At 40.9% G+C, this 20,321-nt stretch overlaps 1 protein-coding gene across 2 annotated transcripts in view; it reads left to right on the forward strand.

The window, feature by feature from the left end:
* LOC141273998 (neurturin-like) overlaps positions 1–20,321 on the forward strand; it is a 379,716-nt gene that overhangs the window by 83,827 nt on the left and 275,568 nt on the right. The gene's annotated exons all lie outside the window — the stretch shown is intronic.

Consider the following 20,321-nt stretch of genomic DNA (forward strand, 5'->3'; position numbering starts at 1 on the left):
ACAGATGCTGAATTGCCGGCCGGCTTTTTTAAAGAGACGGTGCATGAAAACACTCTTATTTTTTTTGATAAATCCTTTACACTAAATGACAAGTACAGTAATCAACACTGTCACTGTACTTCATATATATGTGACTGACATGTTTCTATCTATCTAATCTATGTGTGATTCTCTATTCCTTCTATTCTAAATTGTCGGGTACCGCTGCTGAATTGCCGGCCGGCTTTTTTAAAGAGACGGTGCATGAAAACACTATTATTTTTTTTGATAAATCCTTTACGCTAAATGACAAGTACAGTAAGCAGCACTTTCACTGTACTTCGTATATATGTGGCTGACATGTTTATATCTATCTAATCTATGTGTGAAGCTCTATTCTTTCGGTTCTAAATTGTCGGGTACCGGTGTATGCCGCTGCTGAATTGCCGGCTTTTCGTGTTTCACTGTGAGCACAGTTCCCATCGATTTGGGCAATCACTGTAATGCCACAACCACCATGGCTGTGGCATTAAAGTGAGTGGCAGACAATCCCTGCATGATTGGTGCTCTAAATAGCACCAGACATGCAGGACACGCTTTTGGTGCACGAACAGTTATCGAACATAACCTCGAACAGCCGAATTTTTTGCAAATCGTTCGGCTTCGTCGAACAACTCGAACACCGCCCAAAACAGCTCGAATTTGAGATTGGCGAACAGTTCTAGTCGAACACCGCTCATCTCTAATAGAGAGAGAGATCCACAGTGTGTGCAATAATTTAGGTATGTCTAAAAAATACTGCTAAGTAAAAATTTCCCTTAAAAAATAGAGAAATTAGAGGAATCTAAAATAAATCGGTATTTATATTGACCACCCTTTGCCTTTGAACCAGCATCAATTCTTCTAGATACACTTGTACACAGTTTTGAAAGGCAGACAGGCAACCTCGGCAGTGAGGTTGTTCCAAACATTTTGGAAAATTAACCGCAGATCTTCTGTGGATGTAGTCTTGTACAAATCCTTCTGTCTCTACATGTAATCCCACACAGAATCAGTGATGTTGATATCAGGCCTTTGTGGGTACCTTCTGTGCTTTTAGGACTCTGGGTCCTTTTTTACACTGAAGATAGCTCTTAACCCCTTATATGTTTGAAGTGTAGTATTTGTTACTAGCTGTGTTATATAACGGGCACCTGACAGTAACTGATGCGATAAAACTCTCTGATGTCATCAGTTCAAAACTTTAAATGTTGCTGCCAGCAGCATTTAAAAGTCTTCAAGAAGGCAGTCATCAGGGTACACATTGGTTCCTATCGCATCCAGGAACATTCTGAAAAAATCAGAAGGTCCCGGCAGTTATGACTTTAATGCAGTTTCTCTTTATTTCGGTGTAGCTTCAAGTATTACGTTTCTTTCAACCCACCCAAGCTTTTATCAACAACTTAAACAGGTGAAAAATTTCCAATGTTCAATTTGCATTTTCTTCACTTTTTTCTTCTGTTCCAATCCACACAAAGGAAATAAACATGTGGATAGTAAAACATATGTTATTGCAATAATTTTCTGGGAGAAATACTTCATTTTCTGGAACAATTTCAAGGGTGCCATCACTTTCGGCAATGATTGTATATGTATATGTACAGTATATGTATATGTATATATATATATATATATATATATATATATATATATATATATACAGTTATATGAAAAAGTTTGGGCACCCCTATTAATCTTAAGCTTAATGTTTTATAAAAATTGGTGTTTTTGCAGCAGCTATTTCAGTTTGATATATGTAATAACTGTTGGACACAGTAATGTTTCTGCCTTGAAATGAGGTTTATTTTACTAACAGAAAATGTGCAATCTGCATTCAAACAAAAATTGACAGGTGCATAAGTATGGGCACCTCACCAGAAAAGTGACATTAATATTTAGTAGATCCTCCTTTTGCGATAATAACAGCCTCTAGTCGCTTCCTGTAGCTTTTAATGAGTTCCTGGATCCTGGATGAAGGTATTTTTGACCATTCCTCTTTACAAAACAATTCCAGTTCAGTTAAGTTTGATGGTCGCCGAGCATGGACAGCTCTCTTCAAATAATCCCACAGATGTTCAATGATATTCAGGTCTGGGGACTGGGATGGCCATTCCAGAACATTGTAATTGTTCCTCTGCATGAATGCCTGAGTAGATTTGGAGCGGTGTTTTGGATCATTGTCTTGCTGAAAGATCCATCCCCTGCGTAACTTCAACTTTATCACTGATTCTTGAACATTATTGTCAAGAATCTGCTGATAGTGGAATCCATGCGTCCCTCAACTTTAACAAGATTCCCGGTGCTGGCATTGGCCACACAGCCCCAAAGCATGATGGAACTTCCACCAAATTTTACTGTGGGTAGCAAGTGTTTTTCTTGGAATGCTGTGTTTTTTTGCCGCCATGCATAACGCCTTTTTGTATGACCAAACAACTCAATCTTGGTTTCATCAGTCCACAGGACCTTCTTCCAAAAAGAAATTGGCTTCTCCAAATGTGCTTTTGCATACCTCAGCCGACTCTGTTTGTGACGTGCTTGCAGACACGGCTTCTTTCTCATCACTCTCCCATACAGCTTCTCCTTGTGCAAAGTGCGTTGTATAGTTGACCGATGCACAGTGACACCATCTGCAGCAAGTTGATGCTGCAGCTCTCTGGAGGTGGCCTGAGGATTGTCCTTGACTGATCTCACCATTCTTCTTCTCTGCCTTTCTGATGTTTTTCTTGGCCTGCCACTTCTGGTCTTAACAAGAACTGTCCCTGTGTTCTTCCATTTCCTTACTATGTTCCTCACAGTGGAAACTGATAGGTTAAATCTCTGAGACAGCTTTTTGTATCCTTCCCCTGAACAACTATGTTGAATAATCTTTGTTTTCAGTTCATTTGACAGTTGTTTTGAGGAGCCCATGATGCCACTCTTCAGAGGAGATTCAAACAGGAGAACAACTTGCAAGTGGCCACTTTAAGTAGCTTTTCTCATGATTGCATACACCTGGCTATGAAGTTCAAAGCTCAATGAGGTTACAAAACCCAAAAAAGTGCTTTAGTAAGTCAGTAAAAAGTAGGTAGGAGTATTTAAAACAAGAAAATGATAAGGGTGCCCATACTTATGCACCTGTCAAATTTTGTTTGAATGCAGATTGCACATTTTCTGTTAGTACAATAAACCTCATTTCAAGGCAGAAACATTACTGTGTCCAACAGTTATTACATATATCAAACTGAAATAGCTGTTGCAAAAACACCAAATTTAAGAAAACATTAAGCTTAAGATTAATAGGGGTGCCCAAACTTTTTCATATAACTGTATGTATATGTATATATACACACACACACACACACACACATTTATCAATATATAAATGTGTACACTGCTGGCTCTGCAAGTGCTGTTGGTGCATCTGTCGTTGGCTCTGCTTAATGAGCTCCTCCATACTGCCGGACTTCTCTGGCTGACTGCCGGCCTTCACCCAGGACATCCATCGGTATCTGTGGCAGTACACATGTTCCTGGAATCTTGCACGCACTCTCACACCAACTGTGGTAGGTCGACTAGCTCGGCTGCTTCCGGAAGTAGACTCAGGAACCGGGTTTTCTCTGCAGGCTTTATTCTATGGCATAAAGCCCTGCAACTCCAGCGAAAATAAACATGGCCCTAATGGCAAAACAACAAAATAAAAGATAAACGATAGAACAGTCCATATGTGTGTGTGCGGTTCGCCTACACAGGTTATGTCCAGCCTTCAGCTCCTCTCTGAGCTATGGCTGACCAGTCTGGAGACCTTGCCTCTCCAAACACAACACAGAGAGAAAGAAAACTGAACTGAACATTTAAAGCTTGCTCATCCACACCCTGAGGTGGAGGTATGGGGAATGACTTCCCTCCCATCTCTACGTCATTCCCATAAAACCACACCCTTTAAAAGATGTAACCTCCAGCATATAACATGCTGGCAGACATTCAGTAGGTCTCTGTTCATACAGGAGAGCATCCTGAGTGACACATACCTCCCCTCGCATATAATACCAGTGACTCTGTCACAATATATATAGTACATACAGTTGAAACAAGAAGTTTACATACACTATATAAAAAGATACATATGCATGTTTTTCTTAACCACTTAACCCCCGGGGACGTATTAGTACGCATATTTGCGTACCCTCCGTTCAGTGAGGGCTGCTGCGCTGAGCCCTCACTGAACGGAGCACATGTCAGCTGATTCTTACAGCTGACATGTGCCCGCAACAGCCGCGGGTGGAATCGCGATCCACCCGCGGCTGTTAACCAGTTAAATGCTGCTGTCAATCTCCGACAGCAGCATTTAACGCGCGCTTCCGGGTAGCGCGTCATAAGCCCCGCCCACCGGCGACCCCGTCACGTGATCGCGGGTCGCCGATGGGCGTGCATGACAACCCAGGGTCTGCAGCAGATGCCTGTGGTTGTCATGATCTTGTCGCTATGAGCGCCACCTAGTGGTCGGCGCTCATAGCACAGGACCATTTCTGCTGCATGCAGGGGACCTGCTCGTCCCCTGTATGTAGCAGAGGCGATCGGACAGTTGCTGCTTCTAGTCTCCTATGGAGACTATAGAAGCATGCAAAAAGTAAAAAAAAAAAGTTTTTAAAAATATAAAAAAAAATAAAAAAATATAAAAGTTTAAATCACCCCCCTTTCGCCCCATTCAAAATAAAATATATAAAAAAAAAACCCACATACACATATTTGGTATCGCCGCGTTCAGAATCGCCCGATCTATCAATATAAAAAAAGAATTATTCCGATCGGTAAACGGCGTAGCGAGAAAAAAATTCTAAACGGCAGAATTACGTTTTTTGGTCGCCGCAAAATTGCAATAAAATGCAATAACGGGCGATCAAAACATCGGATCTACCCCAAATGTTATCAATAAAAACGTCAGCCTGGCACGCAAAAAATAAGCCATCAACCAGCCCCAGATCACGAAAAATGGAGACGCTACGGGTCTTAGAAAATGGCGCTATTTTTTTATTTTTTTTTTTACCAAATTTTGGAATTTTTTTCACCACTTAAATATAAAAGAACCTATACATGTTTGGTGTCTATGAACTCGTAATGACCTGTAGAATAAGAAGGGCAGGTCAGTTTTAGCATTCAGTGAACATGGTAAAAAAAATAAATAAAAAACAACTGTGGTATTGCACTTTTTTTGCAATTTTACCGCACTTGGAATTTTTTTCCCGTTTTCCCGTACAGGATATGATAAAACTAGTAATGGCGTTGAAAAGTACAACTCGTCCCGCAAAAAATAAGCCCTCATATGGCCATATTGACCAAAAAATAAAAACGCTATGGCTCTGGGAACAAGGGGAGCAAAAACGAAAATGCAAAAACGAAAAATGCTCCGGGGCTTAAAGGGTTAATATCTGGTATCTAGTAAATATATTTCTAAAGGTACTATCAACAGCTATCCAGCTATCATTGTGTCCAAGACAAAATTAAGACTCCTCGCTGAAGAACCTACACCTCCATTTCAACCTCCATTGTTATCTTGCTCTGCACCAAGACAGCCCTCAATAGTGGTGACATGATGTCAAGTACAGAGTAGATCAATTGAGGAACTAGTGGTATGGCCATTTTTCCAATGTGTTCTAGTAGCCATTTTCAATAAGACAACATCAGGTCACATGCTGCTCATGCTACTGTGAGCAGCTAACCTGGCATGCAGTATCTCCGGACTTGTTTTCCATCGTGCGTAGTATAGCTCCGTATGGCATTAGATTTTTTTTTTGTGAACCCATAGACTTAAATAGATGAGTCCCATCCAATTTATGGAAGAAACCAGTACATGCTACGATTTTTTTCACATGCAGATTCGGTCAGTGAAAAAGATCACTCAGCTGCAATACCCCATTGAATAATATTGGTCCTAGTGCTGTCCATTTATTTCACGGCGAAGACTAGGACCGAAAATATGGTTGTGTGAATGAGTCCTAACACATGGGAAATATAAAAATTGATTTATCTGAAAATAATCAGTACAGTAAATTACTCATATTGATAAGGAGACAAGTATTATAAGCGTAACAGAGATACGACAAGACTACATATAAAAATGTCAAAATGTGCATGAATGTGTGAATAAATGACCCATAACAATATGTGCCACCATATAGTATGTAGGTAAACTGTCAGATATCAAGTAATTAAAACTAAAGAAAAATCAACAGATTAAAGCAAATTAGCACTGAATGCGAACAAAACAAGAGAGAACATTTTTTATAACTGATTGTATAACTGTATAAGCTACAGAAATACCAATAGCGGTAAATTAATGATGTAAAATAAAATCTAGTTTTTTATTCACACCATGCAGAATACGTGCCCCTAAACTATCCAAAAGGTCTTATGAATGAATAGTTTTCAAAGGTGGTCACAACCTCTAACTGGTGGATTTTAAAGATGAACGGATCTTAGGAATTCGAATTCACCGGATTCGCAGAATTTTCCCCAAAAATGTGAAGTTTAACTGTCTTTTTAATTTTTATTTCATGAATCAATAAATCAATAGTACACATGGAAATATACTTTGTAATATATCTTATCAGGAAAATCTGCTTATTTCTCTGCCAGGAATTATTATTTACTCTCAATTCAGGGGTAAAATCTGTGAATTCAGTGAAGACAAATTTTCTCATTACTGGGTTAAGAGATGACAGCTAGTGCTTTTAAAAGTTCTCCTGACATGACAGTTAGTTCTGCATAGAACTTGATGAGCACCAGCCTGTCATCTTCTTTATCACTAATGGGAAAATCCATATTCACTAAAGAGTAAAGACAGATTTTACCTGTAAACTGAGAATGAATGATTAGTTAAAGAGGAGAAGGAACCTGATTTCTTTAATAAGGTATATTACAAAGTTTCTTATTTTCTTGTGTATTCTTGATTTAAGAAATACAAATTAAAATGATGGCTACTCTTTAAGTGGAACATGTCAAGTGATTCATATTGCCCGAACCACTGGCAGTAGGAATCAGACACTAGCTGCACTATTACAACCATGTATTTTTTACTCTGAAATGCTTTGGCGAAAAACAATAAAAACAATAGGACGGGGATTGTGCGTCGAGTCCTCAAGAGCCACCAACAGAAGTGTTCCCAAATTCCAGTCCTCAAGAGCCACCAACAAATCATATTTTCAGAATTTCCTTAGTATTGCACAGGTGATGGAATTATTTCCTATGCAAGTTATGCCATTTTCACCTGTGCAAAACTAAGGAAATACTCAAAACATGATCTGCTGGTGATTCTTGAGGACTGGATTTGGGGAACACTCCTGTTGGTGACTCTTGAGGACTAGATTTAGGGAACACTCCTGTTGGTGGCTCTTGAGGACTGGATTTAGGGAACACTCCTGTTGGTGGCTCTTGAGGACTGGATTTGGGGAACACTCCTGTTGGTGGCTCTTGAGGACTGGATTTAGGGAATACTCCTGTTGGTGGCTCTTGAGGACTGGATTTGGGGAACAATCCTGTTGGTGGCTCTTGAGGACTGTATTTGGGGAACACTCCTGTTGGTGGCTCTTGAGGACTGCATTTGGGGAACACTGCTCAAAGGCATAGGTTGTTATAGGTAGGTAGGTATAGATATTGATATTTATTGTCTAACATTAAAAGCCATTTAAGCAAGTAGTACTGTGGTTTAGTAGCTTGCATTGTTGTCTTGCAGTGCTAACATACCAGGTTTGAATCTTGCAAAGAACATCTGCTTGGAGTTTGTATGTTCTACTTGTTTTTGTATGAGATTTCTTCCAGTACTCTGTTCTCCTTCCACAATCTAAAAATGTAATGGGTTAATTTAGATTTTGGGCTCAATAAGTACAGAGACTAATATGAGCTATGACAATCTGTGTAGAGCGCTGCAGAATATGTTGGCCCTATATAAAGAAGTAACATAAAGATGTGGTCATGCAGCTTTGGAGGCTAGCTCCAATCTGACTGTGAGTATGGGTACCTTTAAAAGTCAAAGTATTTTTTGTTATATGAAATAAGATCATTTTTAATAAGAAAAAGCATTTTGGTTTCCATCAGTGAATAGCAAGTATAGTGGAAGCTGTTTTCCATGTTTTCCTGAGACTTTTTGTGCCATTATGCCCTAGAATCCTTGTTCAGGAAGAAATATACATAAAACTCCTCAAGGAAACATGCCGTTTCCATCTGTAAAAAATGTTAAACTGAGACAGATACTCACTGTGTAATGACCCTAAATCATCCAGTTTGTATATAGACAGTCCATATATAGCTTGGAGATATGTTAGAGAAGTTGTATTGGAAAGCGGGCATCCCTGGCATAGGAACCACATCAGGCCTTACTAAACTGCACTCTCAGCTTTCCGTTGCCCCTTCATCAGGTGTAGGATTGAAATCCTAAAACTTATATGAACAAGAAAAAGTTTATCCCACCCTATATTAAGTTCAGCCACCATAGAAGTCTTGTGGACCACATTTACATTTAGAAAACGTTCTGTTCTAACAGAGTAAGAATATGAAATACTTAGTACATATAAACATTTGTGAAAGCATGCAATACATTGACATGGAAATGATGAGTTTAGTTGATTTTATAATAGAAAATGAAACCATATTTAGCAGATTTGTTTGAAATGTAGATGGTTTATGGGCCATTCAGAGGTTAATGCACTAATTAGCGTGTATGCCAAGGTTTATTTTACTTAGTCTAGTTCTCATGCCACACACTTGTTATTCTGAAAGTTGTATTGACTGATTAGTATGTGGCATACTCCATGGTATGAATACTTCATAGAATGTTTCCAAAGTGCAGTTCAAGACAAGCCTGTTTACCATAAACAGGTCAAAATGAAGTTTGAAAGAATTGAATATGTCAAATGCCCTGATTGATTTTCATTTATAAAAAGATAAAGTTATTGTTTCTCAACATATCTGTGCGTATTTCTGCCTGCTATTAGAGATGAGTGGATCTTTTTGAATTTGCCAGGTTCGCTGAATTTTCTGTAATATTGAAAAGCCAGTACTTGCCTTTAAAAAGGAGAGAGAAAAAAAGTGAGAGAGAGAGAGAGTGAGACTCCTTGTTTGTAATGTGTGAAGAATGGAAAAATAGGCTATTAGTAAGGTACAGTTACAGGCAGGGCCGGCTCCAGGTTCTTGTAGATCCTGGGCGAAAGAGTCTCAGTGGGCCCTTTTAACACATACCACGATTCATGATGCACAGATACAGCAGAGAAATATATATATATATATTGTACAAGGCCAAAGATTTCACTTCTTATATTACATGAGCAATATCTATCGTAAATTTCACAATAGCTCAGAAACCGGCGAATCTCTCCATACAGAATACTGGCCCCCATAAAATGCTCCATACAGGATACTGGCCCTCATATAACACTCCATACAGGATACTGGCCCCTATATAATGCTCCATTCAGAATACTGGCCCTCATATAATGCCCCATGCAGGCTGTTCCCCCCACATAATGCCCCATGGAGGCTGTTCCCCCCACATAATGCCCTATGCAGGCTGTTCCCCCCTTAAAATGCCCCATGCAGGCTGTTCCCCCTTATAATGCCCCATGCAGGATGTCATCCCCCTTATAATGCCCCATGCAGGATGTCAACCCCACCCTTTATAATGCCCCATGCAGGATGTCACCCACCCTTTATAATGCCCCATGCAGGATGTCACCCCCCCTTATAATTCCCCATGCAGGATGTCACTCCCCCCCTTATAATGCCCCATGCAGGATGTCACTTTCCCCCATATAATGCCCCATGCAGGATGTCACTTCCCTCCCCCCTTATAATACCCCATGCAGGATGTCACCTCCCTCTCCCCTTATAATGCCCCATGCAGGATGTCACTTCCCCCCTTTTAATGCCCCATGCAGGATGTCACTTCCCCCCCATATAATGCCCCATGCAGGATGTCACTTCTCCCCCCTTATAATGCCCCATGCAGGATGTCACCATCCTCCCCCCTTATAATGCCCCATGCTGCATGTCACCCCCTCCCTTATAATTCCCCATGCAGGATGTCACTTCCCCCCATATAATGCCCCATGCCTCCATACATTAAAAAAAAAATCAAATACCTCACTTCTCCTCACCTGCTGCCGCTGCTCAGCTCTGGACTCCAGCGTCGCCGGCGTCTTCCCGCTCTGCGCTGTGATGGCTCAGGAGAGGGCACGGTGGAAAGACGTCACCGCGCCCTCTGACCTGAGACGTCACAGTGCAGCAGCCACGGAAGATGCAGGACCTGCTACGGAGGCAAGGGGAGAGGTAAATATTGTGCCGGCTGCCGGGGTCCTGAGCAAAAGGCGGGGCGGAGGGCGGGCGCTGGCACCGCTCTCCTCCGCTCATGGGTCCTATAGCGCGGGGGGGTGCCCGACGGCGAGTGGACCCCCTGCCTGCTCAGGGCCCTTGCACTTGCCCGGGTGCACCGAGCACTGGCACCCGGGCCTGGTTACTGCAGTATATCTCAGATCAATCAGTTCAGTCACACTGACTATGCAGCTACAGCACTTCCCTCTATATCACTTGAATGTTTGGAATACTATTCACAGACTGAGACTAGCACTCTCACATTTAATCTGCTTGAGCAATGAAAGTAGTACACCGCAATCAGATTAGGCTTTTTTCTATCCATAGGTGGAATAATCTGTGTGCTCGGTCTCCTATCAATACACAGTGCAAGCACAAAATGGCACTCATTGGCCAGCCTCTATTTTTTATACTGGCTGTGATAGCCCCTTGATTTGATTGGCTGTACTAGACCATTTGATATGATAGCTGCAGGGCATTAAGAAGAAGCCTGTGTGATTACGCCACATGCCTTTAGCTCGCTCTCTAAGTCTTCAATAGTGTGAAATGACACTGGGAATGTTTTTTTTTCTTGGTTGACCCTTGCAAATATAATTGCAGAGTATTTGAATTTGCTGAGACCTGCACATTTCAGGAGATTCAACTTAAAGTTGATCAATCTACTCATCTCTACTTGCAATACATATTGTAGTCACTGCAGTTACATGCAAGTGTAATTTTACAAAGCATATTTACTTGTAGAACCATTGCATGGGAAATGCACTGCCAAAATTTCACCCACTTATTTTATAAAATATGCAATAAATCTGGGGAAACATTTCTGCAAAAGATTAAAGTTGTCAACACTTCCATAGAATAACACATGTTACATAATCTGTACTTACTCCATTAGGTTCAAGGCACATAAGAGTGCAAGAGGCTTTAGGCTTTCTTTCAGGCATGCCAACTCACCCAGTTTTACCAGGGGTCACCTGATTTCTATGAACCATACCTTAGTCAGAGTTCAACAATCCTTTTCACCGGGCCTTTTGCTTGGATTCTTGACAGTGAGAAGATTACTGCACCCAAGCTACAGAAGCAGGTAGCGCTGACATCAAGTTAAGTAGATTGCCAGACTCCACCTCTCTCTCTTCCTATTCGGAGCTACCAGGAAGAAGGAGTAATTCAAGAGGCATCTCCAGCCAACCCAGAAAGAGCAACATGGTAGGGAATACTACAGTCAAAGGTAAACTTATACTGACTGACTGGTGTAAAAGTGGCTAAAGCTCATGTCCGAACTTATGATTAGGCACATGAGACAGAGGTCGAGGGTGGCTAAAGGATGGGGCAACACTTTACCCTTCTTAAAGCCAACATCTACTATATGGCACAGGAGATTATATGAAGAGCAGAAAAACCTGGCTTCTGTTTTACACAATAGTAGCATCTGAGTCAATGAGCAGATATTTTAGACCTGTAAAGCACATGCTCCGCTGAGCACTCCCACTCTAGATCTAAATCATTGGCCTCTAAATATTCAGGTCATTGCACATCACACAACACCTTCACTGTGTGGTGCTAGCATGTGTAGATGTTGTTCATACTTATTTTGACCCAGCAGGCTGTTTAGTACTGTTCCCATTTCACTGGCCCAGCAGACTTCACCTCTTCATTTCCTGTTTTCTTACAATAGAATTCTGCCCCTTGGCTCTTCTAAGCTACAAGTTGCCTAGAATTTAGAGGAGCAGGTGATAGGAAGATAGGTACAGTGTTGGCCAAAAGTATTAGCACCCCTGCAATTGTGTCAGATAATAGTTGACTCAACCTCTGTCCTGTGTCCTTGTGTGTACCACATTGAGCATGGAGAAAAGAAATAAGACCAAAGAACTGTTTGAGGACTTGAGAAACCAAATTGTGAGGAAGCATGAGCAATCTCAAGGCTACAAGTCCATCTCCAAAGACCTGAATGTTCCTGTGTCTTCCGTGCGCAGTGTCATCAAGAAGTTTAAAGCCCATGGCACTGTGGCTAACCTCCCTAGATGTGGACGGAAAAGAAAAATTGACGAGAGATTTCAACGCAAGATTGTGCGGATGGTGGATAAAGAACCTCGACTAACAGCCAAACAAGCTCAAGCTGCCCTGCAGTCCGAGGGTACAACAGTGTCAACCCGTACTATCCGTCGACGTCTGAATGAAAAGGGACTGTATGGTAGGATACCCAGGAAGACCCCACTTCTTACCCCGAGACATAAAAAAGCCAGGCTGGAGTTTGCCAAAACTTACCTGAGAAAGCCTAAAACGTTTTGGAAGAATGTTCTCTGGTCAGATGAGACAAAAGTAGAGCTTTTTGGGAAAAAGCATCAACATAGAATGTACAGGAAAAAAAAGAGGCATTCAAAGAAAAGAACACGGTCCCTACAGTCAAACATGGCGGAGGTTCCCTGATGTTTTGGGGTTGTTTGCTGCCTCTGGCACTGGACTGCTTGACCGTGTGCATGGCATTATGAAGTCTGAAGACTACCAACAAATTTTGCTGCATAATGTAGGGCCCAGTGTGAGAAAGCTGGGTCTCCCTCAGAGGTCATGGGTCTTCCAGCAGGACAATGACCCAAAACACACTTCGAAAAGCACTATAAAATGGTTTGAGAGAAAGCACTGGAGACTTCTAAGGTGGCCAGCAATGAGTCCAGACCTGAATCCCATAGAACACCTGTGGAGAGATCTCAAAATGGCAGTTTGGAGAAGGCACCCTTCAAATATCAGGGACCTGGAGCAGTTTGCCAAAGAAGAATGGTCTACAATTCCAGCAGAGCATTGTAAGAAACTCATTGATGGTTACCGGAAGCGGTTGTTCGCAGTTATTTTGGCTAAAGGTTGTGCAACCAAGTATTAGGCTGAGGGTGCCAATACTTTTGTCCGGCCCTTTTTTGGAGTTTTGTGTGAAATGATCAATGATTTCATTTTTGCTTCATTCTCTTTTGTGTTTTTTCCTTGCAAGCAAATTAAATGAAGATAATAAGACCAAAGAATTTGTGATTGCAATCATTTTCAGGAAGAAACTGAGTATTACCTGACAGGATTGCAGGGGTGCCAATACTTTTGGCCAGCACTGTATATATGGTAGCCATAGCCAAGAGCTCGCCTGCAGTGTGCAGATTGTGTGTAAGAAAACTATAAGTAATGCACTCAAGCTCAGGTACTCCCCGCAAGATTTCAGACAGAGGTGTGAAAAGAATTATCAAAAGAGTTATCCAAGAACCAAGGAACTGAGGAGAGCTACAGAAAGACCTGGAATTAGCAGGTACAATTGTTTCAAAGAAAACTATAAGTAATGCACTCAAGCTCCATGGCCTGTATGGACGCTCACCATGCAAGACTCCTTTGCTGAACAAAAAGACCGTGTACAGTTTGCTCAACAACATTTAGACAAGCCTGTGAAATACTGGGAGAATACAGTCTAATCAGTGAGACCAAAATTGAACTCTTTGGATGCCATAATACACACCATGTTTGGAGGCCAAAAGGCACTGCATATCTCCCAAACAAAAACCATGCCAACAGTGAAGTTTGCATGTTTGGAGGCCAAAAGGCACTGCATATCATCCAAAAAAAAATACCAACAGTGAACTTTGGAGGTGGGAACATCATGGTGTGGGGCTATTTTTCAGCATATGACGCTGGCAAACTTCATATAATTGAAGGATGGATGAATGGACAAATGTACCTAGACATTCTTGATAAAAATCTGCTGACATCTACCCGGATGATGATGATGATGATGATGATGAAGATTAAATGAGGGTGGACATTTCAGTAAGACAATGATCCGAAACACACAGCCAAGGAAACTCTCGAGTGGTTTCAGAGAGGCTGTTAGAATGGTCCAGTCTATCACCTGATCTGAATCCAATAGAAAATTTATGGAAGGAACTAAAGCTCAGAGTTCATGGAAGCAGCCCATGGAACCTTCAGGATTTGAAGAGTGTTTGTGTGGAAGAATGGGCCAAAATCAAACCTGAGCAATGCCTGCGACTATTTCTCCATACAGCAGGTGTCTTGAAGATGTCATCACCTACAAAGGCTTTTGTACGAAGTATGAAATAAATTTCAGTTAGCGTATTCAATACTTTTTCTCTGTGTCATTTCTCATTACTACACAAAACATAATTTATAGACATCTATGGTGATTTCTTTGCCTGTGTGGATAGGACGGGTTGTTACCAACATCTAGTGAGAATTTCATGTCAATAGCACCTTTAGAAATATATTTACTTAGAAAATTGGTGAAGTGATCAATACTTATTTCACCCGCTGTACATATATGTATATATAAATGTACACTACCGTTCAAAAGTTTCACAATTTTGTGCTTTCCATGAAAACTCATACTTTCATTTATCAAATGAGTTGCAAAATGATTAGAAAATATAGTCCAGACATTGACAAGGTTAGAAATAATGATTTTTATTTGAAAGAATAATTTTCTCCTTTTGCTTTGGTCACAGAATGCTCCCTTTGCAGCAATTCCAGCATTGCAGACCTTTGGCATTCTAGCTGTTAATTTGCTGAGGTAATCATGAGAAATTTCACCCCATGCTTCCTGAAGCCCCACAAGTTGGATTGGCTTGATGGGCACTTTTTGCGTACCATACGGTCAAGCTGCTCCCACAACAGCTCAATGGGGTTGAGATCTGGTGACTGCACTGGCCACTCCATTACAGATAGAATACCAGCTGCCTGCTTCTTCCCTAAATAGTCCATGCATAATTTGGAGGTGTGCTTTGGGTCATTGTCCTGTAGTAGGATGAAATTGGCTCCAATCAAGCGCTGTTCACAGGGTATGGCATGGCTTTGCAAAATGGAGTGATAGCCTTCCTTATTCAAAATCCCATTTACCTTGTACAAATCTCCCACTTTACCAACACCAAAGCAATCCCAGACCAGCACATTACCTCCACCATACTTGACAGATGGCATCAGGCACTCTTCCAGCATCTTTTCAGTTGTTCTGCATCTCACAAATGTTCTTCTGTGTGATCCAAACATCTCAAACTTTGATTCGTCTGTCCATAAAACTTTTTTCCAATCTTCCTCTGTCCAATGTCTGTGTTCTTTTGCCCATATTGATCTTTTCCTTTTATTAGCCAGTCTCAGATATGGCTTTTTCTTTGCCACTTTGCACTGAAGGCCAGCATCCCGGAGTCGCCTCTTCACTGTAGACGTTGACACTAGCGTTTTGCGTGTACTATTTAATGAAGCTGCCAGTTCAGGAGCTGTGAGGCATCGATTTCTCAATCTAGAGACTCTAATGTCCTTGTCTTGTAGTTCAGTTGTGCAGCGGGGCCTCCCACTTCTCTTTCTACTCTGGTTAGAGCCTGTTTGTGCTCTCCTCTGAAGGGAGTAGTACACACCGTTGGAGGAAATCTTCAGTTTCTTGGCAATTTCTCGCATGGAATAGCCTTCATTTCTAAGAACAAGAATAGACTGTCGAGTTTCACATGAAAGTTCTCTTTTTCTGGCCATTTTGAGAGTTTCATAGAACAAACAAATGTAATGCTCCAGATTCTCTACTAGCTCAAAGGAAGGTCAATTTTATAGCTTCTCAAATCAGCCAAACCGTTTTCAGATGGGCTAAGATACTTGTGCAAGGGTTTTCTAGGGTTTTCTACATTGTCCACATTATTTATTATTTCAATGTAATAGATAGTGATCCGTATATTTACCCTTCATTCTCCTGACTGTTTATCTTTGTGTGAACAAAAATATTACTTAGGGCTCATTCACTTGTCCAATTTTTCCATGTATGAGAAATATAAACCAATTATTCTTCTGATCAGACTATGATCATCGTTTGATCAGAGTGCAGTCCGAGTGTCATCCAATTTTCTAGTACGTAATTGAAAAAAAAAGTTTTCCACCTTCTCCATTCTGACAGTCCATGAAAATTGGATGTTATCTGATTGTGGTCCAATTTTTTCATGGACCTATTGACTTGCATTGCCAACTCTGATCGGACCAGTGGATCAAAATCTAATATGTCTATCGGTCCACAAAAAATCATGGTCATGTGAATGGCCTCATGGACTATCACAGGTACGGGTGCTATCCATGAAAATCAAGGCTAGCATTCCTATGCAAAAATTGGACGTCTGAATGGAGTCTTAATAGAAAATAAACTTAAAAAACAGGAAGTAAAAAATTGCAGATTGGCTTTTCCTCTCCCCCCAACATAAAAAAATATTTGTATTATACAGTGGGTACGGAAAGTATTCAGACCCCTTTAAATTTTTCACTCTTTGTTTCATTGCAGCCATTTGGTAAATTCTAAAAAGTTAATTTTTTTTCTCATTAAAGTACATTCTGCACCCCATCTTGACTGAAAAAAAACAGAAATGTAGAAATTTTTGCAAATTTATTAAAAAAGAAAAACTGAAATATCACATGGTCATAAGTATTCAGACCCTTTGCTCAGACACTCATATTTAAGTCACATGCTGTCCATTTCCTTGTGATCCTCCTTGAGATGGTTCTACTCCTTCATTGGAGTCCAGCTGTGTTTAATTAAACTGATAGGACTTGATTTGGAAAGGCACACACCTGTCTATATACAGTTATATGAAAAAGTTTGGGCACCCCTATTAATCTTAAGCTTATTGTTTTATAAAAATTGGTGTTTTTGCAACAGCTATTTCAGTTTGATATATGTAATAACTGTTGGACACAGTAATGTTTCTGCATTGAAATGAGGTTTATTGTACTAACAGAAAATGTGCAATCTGCATTCAAACAAAATTTGACAGGTGCATAAGTATGGGCACCTCACCAGACATTAATATTTAGTAGATCCTCCTTTTGCAAAAATAACAGCCTCTAGTCGCTTCCTGTAGCTTTTAATGAGTTCCTGGATCCTGGATGAAGGTATTTTTGACCATTCCTCTTTACAAAACAATTCCAGTTCAGTTAAGTTTGATGGTCGCCGAGCATGGACAGCCCTCTTCAAATGATCCCACAGATGTTCCATGATATTCAGGTCTGGGGACTGGAATGGCCATTCCAGAACATTGTAATTGTTCCTCTGCATGAATGCCTGAGTAGATTTGGAGCGGTGTTTTGGATCATTGTCATGCTGAAAGATCCATCCCCTGCGTAACTTCAACTTTATCACTGATTCTTGAACATTATTGTCAAGAATCTGCTGATGCTGAGTGGAATCCATGCGTCCCTCAACTTTAACAAGATTCCCGGTGCCGGCATTGGCCACACAGCCCCAAAGCATGATGGAACCTCCACCAAATTTTACTGTGGGTGGCAAGTGTTTTTCTTGGACTGCTGTGTTTTTTTGCCGCCATGCATAACGCCTTTTTGTATGACCAAACAACTCAATCTTGGTTTCATCAGTCCACAGGACCTTCTTCCAAAAAGAAATTGGCTTCTCCAAATGCGCTTTTGCATACCTCAGCCGACTCTGTTTGTGGCGTGCTTGCAGAAATGGGTTCTTTCGCATCACTCTCCCATACAGCTTCTCCTTGTGCAAAGTGCGTTGTATAGTTGACCGATGCACAGTGACACCATCTGCAGCAAGTTGATGCTGCAGCTCTCTGGAGGTGGTCTGAGGATTGTCCTTGACTGATCTCACCATTCTTCTTCTCTGCCTTTCTGATGTTTTTCTTGGCCTGCCACTTCTGGCCTTAACAAGAACAGTCCCTGTGTTTTTCCATTTCCTTACTATGTTCCTCACAGTGGAAACTGACAGGTTAAATCTCTGAGACAGCTTTTTGTATCCTTCCCCTGAACAGCTATGTTGAATAATCTTTGTTTTCAGATCATTTGACAGTTGTTTTGAGGAGCCCATGATGCCACTCTTCAGAGGAGATTCAAACAGGAGAACAACTTGCAAGTGGCCACTTTAAGTAGCTTTTCTCATGATTGCATACACCTGGCTATGAAGTTCAAAGCTCAATGAGTTTACAAAACCAAAAAAAGTGCTTCAGTAAGTCAGTAAAAAGTAGGTAGGAGTATTTAAAACAAGAAAATGATAAGGATGCTCATACTTATGCACCTGTCAAATTTTGTTTGAATGCAGATTGCACATTTTCTGTTAGTACAATAAACCTCATTTCAAGGCAGAAACATTACTGTGTCCAACAGTTATTACATATATGAAACTGAAATAGCTGTTGCAAAAACACCAATTTTTATAAACATTAAGCTTAAGATTAATAGGGGTGCCCAAACTTTTTCATATAACTGTAAGACGTCACAGCTCACAGTGCATGTCAGACCAAATGAGAATCATGAGCTCAAAGGAACTGCCCAAGGAGCTCAGAGACAGAATTGTGGCAAGGCACAGATTTGGCCAAGGTTACAAAATAATTTCTGCATTACTCAAGGTTCCTAAGAGCACAGTGGCCTCCATAATCTTTAAATGGAAGAAGTTTGGGACCACCAGAAGTCTTCCTAGACCTGGCCGTCCAGCCAAACTGAGCAATAGTGGAAGAAGAGCCTTGGTGAGAGAGGTAAAGAAGAATCCCAAGATCACTGTGGCTGAGCTCCAGAGATGCAGTAGGGATATGGGAGAAAGTTCCACAAAGTCAACTATCACTGCAGCCCTCCACCAGTTGGGCCTTTATGGCACAGTGGCCCGACGGAAGCCTCTCCTCAGTGCAAGACATATGAAAGCCCACATAGAGTTTGCTCAAAAACACATGACGGACTCCCAGACTATGAGAAATAAGATTCTCTGGTCTGATGAGACGAAGATAGAACTTTTTGGTGATAATTCTAAGCGGTATGTGTGGAGAAAACCAGGCACTGCTCATCACCTGCCCAATACAATCCCACCAGTGAAACATGGTGGTGGCAGCATCATGCTATGGAGGTGTTTTTCATCTGCAGGGACAGGACGACTGGTTGCAATTGAAGGAAACATGAATGCGGCCAAGTACAGAGATATCCTGGATAAAAACCTCTTGAAGAGTGCTCTGGACCTCAGACTTGGACGAAGGTTCACCTTCCAACAAGACAATGACCCTAAGCACACAGCTAAAATAACAAAGGAGTGGCTTCAGAACAATTCTGTGACCATTCCTGACTGGCCCAGCCAGAGCCCTGACCTAAACCCAAATAAGCATCTCTGGAGAGACCTGAAAATGGCTGTCCACCAACGTTCACCATCCAACCTGACGGAACTGGAGAGGATCTGCAAGGAAGAATGGCAGAGGATCCCCAAATCCAGGTGTGAAAAACTTGTTGCATCATTCCCAAGAAGACTCATGGCTGTACTAGCTCAAAAGGGTGCTTCTACTCAATACTGAGCAAAGGGTCTGAATACTTATGACCATGTGATATTTCAGGATTTTTTTAATAAATTTGCAAAAATGTCTAAATTTCTGTTTTTTTCAGTCAAGATGGGGTGCAGAGTGTACTTTAATGATAAAAAAAAATAACTTTTTAGAATTTACCAAATGGCTACAATGAAACAAAGAGTGAAAAAATTAAAGGGGTCTGAATACTTTCCGTACCCACTGTATATCCCATATTACCATTAAAAAAAACAAATAGACATACTGCATGCAAGCTCATTTTTTCTATGTTGATGGAAAAAATAGGCAGCTTTGGCTTTAGGAACATACAGTAGAAAAAAATTGCTGTCCTCAAGGAATAAATTGTGTTCTGAAGTTTGCAGTGGCGTTGATGCCATCAGGCAAATATGGTGATTGTCTACTTGATAAAATTAACAGCTGGTAAGGTGGTAGAATTCATAGTAGTAATAGTAAATGATGATTTTTGTTGCATCCAGTCTGAATCGACTTTATGTCATAGTGATCAAATGAATTATTTACAGGGAGGGAAATCTGCTTTTTCCAGGTCTGAACCTCAGAGTAATGTATATTCACAGATGCTATTCTTTTTGGAGAAAAATGCTATGCAAATATTTGTCTTTCCGCATAGGCCAAGTGAAATGTGAAAGGAAAATTCCTTGCTTT

Source organism: Phyllobates terribilis, unplaced genomic scaffold (genome assembly GCF_046119375.1).
Source record: "Phyllobates terribilis strain yellow unplaced genomic scaffold, ASM4611937v1 Scaffold_1__5_contigs__length_1240528914, whole genome shotgun sequence".
Classification (NCBI taxonomy): domain Eukaryota; kingdom Metazoa; phylum Chordata; class Amphibia; order Anura; family Dendrobatidae; genus Phyllobates; species Phyllobates terribilis.